Genomic DNA, 4089 nt, shown 5'->3' with positions numbered 1-4089 from the left:
TGCTTAATAAATACACGTTGAATGAAGACACTTAGTTACAGATTTAAGGAACTGTTCACCTATTCAACAATTATTGCATACCTATAACATGCAGGGACTTGTGTTAAAATTAGACCAATGGCACAAATTCATCCACTAGAACAGAGAAAACTTGATTTAGGACTGTTTAGCAATTTAATCGAAGAGCTAAACTATTTTTAAAATAGCCCTGAATGATGATGTTTTTTTCCTACACTCGGACAGTCAGGCACGCGGGCCTTGGCATAAAAATGTTCTTGAGATCCAAGTGGGGTGAAGCATGCGGCTAAAGAGACCTTCAGGCACTTCCAGTCCTTTCTGCACTCCTGGAAGGTTTTTAAGGAAAAAAAGAAGAAGAAAATAAAATGACACATCCTTTGGTTTCGATAGCACCCTCTGTACTTGTACTTATCTCTTAGACGTGGTTGGCCAAAAAGTCTGCTAAAAATATAATGAAAGGGAGGCGGTGGAGTGTGGGGAGAGAGAAATAAAACACTAACCCTGTTCATTTCTGCCTGCCTCCCACCACAAATTCACCACAACATTTAAGTGTAGCTCCATCTGCCCCTCTTCTCAGTCCCTTTTTGGCGCTTGACTGTTATTTTTTCAATAAAAGGGAAAAGTACTCTCATTCTATTCTTTCTACGGGGCTCCAGAGTCTCGGAGACTGAGAACATCTCTCTAGCCTGAAGCGGGTCTGAAGTCTTCTGAGATCACTGCTTCCCGGGAGGTAAGTGTGGTAGCGGGAAGATCAGCCCATTTTGTGGGTCACGGAGGCCAACAGATCCCAGAGGTATCCGGGAATGAGCTTCATAGGCTTCCAAGGGCCCAGCCAGCTGGGAAGAGCCAACTGTCCTGTTTCTCAGTTTCCAGGATCTGTTCATCCACGTCGTCACTGGAGTTTGCCCAAAAGGAAGAGAGGAGGAGAGCCCAGCAGGAGCGGTCCGGTAGCCGGGTGGTTCGCTCATTGGGTTCCTTGGAGCGGCTTTCGCTCTTCCCTTTCAGCCAAACCCAAAGGTTACTGGAGCAGGCCGGCCTGCTTGGACCAGGAGAGCTGAGTCATCCACGGGACAGGATAGCAGCAGCTATAAATTATCCTGTGTTTAAGGATGGCTTTCTCAAACCCCGGCTTTGGGCTGGGAGTCTTTATTTATATCTCTCACAGGAATATTTTTCAAACTCATGACAGTGCACTCTGCATGGCTTTGGGGATACTCCAAGCACCTGGTCTCCTCTATAAGGAGCCGTGCAGGCAACAGGCCCCCAGAGGCCCTGGGCCTGGACTCCAGATCGGCTCACACTCACACCCACACGTACATCCCTCGCGGCCAAGCCAGACCTCCTTCTCGTGCATGCAAGTATGTCCACCTATGCTGGCCCGGCGTCAAATGCAGACACACAGATACATTCAGAGACATACACACCCTCACACACACACACACACACAGACACACACACACACTCTCCGAATGCAAACTATTAGGGACCCACTGTTCTCTGCACATCTCAGAGACAGCCTCTGCTCGCGATAAAACACGCACACACAGGAATTACTGCTCAGGCTGAGGGGCCCACCTCTCTGGCTCAGGAGCATTTGGCAAGTGACTGACAAGTTTTTATCTCCTTTGGTAACTTGGTGTCATGTTGTTGTTGTTGCTTGTGCCTTAACGTGGTGCGTAGAGAGGTACCATAGAAGAGAAGCTCCAAACAGTTCACAGCCTTGAGATGGATTCCTCAGGCAGAGTGCTCACAGGAGCCATGCAGATGGTCCTCCATCTCTGATTATTGGGAAGAGAAGCAACCTTTGTTGGGAGGAGGAGAAAGATGGAGTAAGGCTGTCTCTCCCACTAATAAATCCTGACTCCTTTAATCCTCTGTAGCCCACACTTACACGCTTTCTGCAGCTTCCACCTCCCTTGCCTTTTCTTTTTTCTTCCCTGCTTTGTAATTAGACAATTTTGTGTAGTTTGGTAAATTACTGGTTGTTATTTATTTATTTCCCTTGGTTTATTCACCATTATCTGTTCTTTTCAGAGTTTCTGCAAGACAGAAAGAGAGAACCTCATTCTTCCCATTGTGCTGAGAGAGGCACAGAGAAAGACAAAACCATCGCCTGGGGTCACAGAGGGCAGTGGCTGTGATGGATCTGAGGCCAACTCCATCCCCAGATCCTGCCTAGCAACTTCCTTCTGGGACGAAGGACCCAGGACATGTCACAGTCCCTCTAATTCATCCAGCCCAACATCTGTCCTCTGAACCCTGTGCACACTCATCCAGATGGCACAGAACGGCCACCTTTCTGGGAAGCAGAATTCTCTAAGGCTTTGAGGCTAGGTCTTATGGGATTGTCCCCACCTGTCAGTAGAAGGGATGGTTAGGGCCCAATATGGCGCAGCATTGACCCTATTGTTGATAGAACCAGAAGGTCAGAAATTTGCAAAAATGTCAAAGGTCACAGAGCAATTCTCCAGTTCCTCCCTGTCCCACCCTGTCTCCTCACTCCTCTGAAGCACCTGCTGTTTACACACCTTTCCCACTCTTATCCCACTATCATCTCTAGCTATCTTCCAAGCACGGATATATACAAGGAACCCCTTCCCCACCCCTAGAGCATCAAACCTTCTTTCTCCCACTACTGAAACATCACTGGAATTTCCACTTCCCGGGCTAGGTTTTCCAGACAGATTTTGTTATCGTTGTGATTGTTGTTGCTGTTTTTCTCTAACTTCACAGAGCACGGATTCTGGCCACATTTGCCCCAGGTAAATGTTCGGACATTATCTGTCCATGTCTGTTCCATGGTTGCCATTCAGTTGTGTTTTCCTGCAAGAGAGTGTGTGCTGGGCGGCTTTCACACATTCCTCCAGGTCCTCCCTCCAACCTTGCCCCTGCTCTGGGTCTCAGGAGGTGATCTTGATGGACCATGTCAAGGAGCTCCCTTGCCCTGTGGTTTTCATCTGGATCCAGCCAGTGGGAGGCACCATCCAAGGGTCAAAGACAAGGGAGACAGTGCAGCCCGAGGAGCGAGTCCCCAGCCCTGTCCCGGGTCGACCAGCCTCCTCTGCAGAAGTCACGCCATCCTCTCCATAGACCTACCGCATTCGTTTCCTGTGGCTGCTGTAACAAATGACTATGAACGTGGTGGCTTACAATGACAGAAATTTATTCTCTCACAGTCCTGGAGGTCAGAAGGTGGTACCAAGGTGTCGGCAGGGCTGTGCTCCTTCAGGAGGCTCTGCAGGAGAAGCTGTTCTCCGCCTCTTTTGGCTTCCAGTGGCTGTCAGTGTTCCTCCACTTGTGACCCCACCACTCCAGTCTCTGCTCCTGTGTTCACATTGCCTCCTCCTTTCCTCTGTCTTCTCTTCTGTCTGTCTCAAAGCCCCTCTGCCTTTCTTTTATAAGGACACTTGTCAATGAATTTAGGGCTCACATGGATAATCCAGGATAATCTCCTTATCTCAAGATCCTTAACTTAATTAGATCTGTAAAGACTCTTTTTTCCAAATAAAGTAACATTCACAGGTTCCAGGGGTTAGGACGCGGACTTATCTTTGGAGGGGCCACCATTCAACCCACTACCCCACTCATTCTGGGTTCTAATAATTGCTCCCTCTCAATGCCGTTATAGGCCTAGGGGTTATGATGCTGCTATTAGTCTTGGGGCTTTGCACCATCCCTGGTTGGGTCTTTATCCTTCCCACACCTTGTAAACAGTCTCTTTATTAAACTCTCTTCTAACTGCCTGGTTTGAATGCTGTCTGTTTCCTGCCAAGACTCTGACTGACGCAGGCATATTGAGATAAAGGCATCATGGAAAGACTCTGTGTGAGGCACCCTATGCAGCCCCCAAAGCAAGGTTAGGGAAGTGAAAGATTTCTTATGATGACAACACAAATGATGAGAAGAAGGGCTCTGAGGGAGGAGGGACCCAGACTTCAGGAGCAGCATCCAAGCAGAAAGACTGCACGCCTTTCATATGGCTCCTCCCTAAACTCAGTCACAGGCATGAAATAAGAGGGCACAATTAGAATGATTCTAGGACCTTTCCAGGCTCTTTCTATGATGGAAGTC

The 4089-nt window shown here is 48.3% G+C and overlaps 1 long non-coding RNA gene across 1 annotated transcript; it reads left to right on the top strand.

Annotated features, from left to right (window-relative positions):
- Nucleotides 1-483: 483 nt before the first annotated feature.
- LOC138924878 (uncharacterized) lies at nt 484-3760 on the top strand. The gene is made up of 2 exons (XR_011440229.1): nt 484-748; nt 2053-3760. It is a non-coding gene; the product is annotated as an uncharacterized lncRNA (long non-coding RNA).
- Nucleotides 3761-4089: the final 329 nt, after the last annotated feature.

This window comes from Equus caballus, chromosome 6 (genome assembly GCF_041296265.1).
Source record: "Equus caballus isolate H_3958 breed thoroughbred chromosome 6, TB-T2T, whole genome shotgun sequence".
Classification (NCBI taxonomy): domain Eukaryota; kingdom Metazoa; phylum Chordata; class Mammalia; order Perissodactyla; family Equidae; genus Equus; species Equus caballus.
Note: the sequence above shows the minus strand (reverse complement) of the source record. Positions and strands in the feature narration are given on the sequence as shown.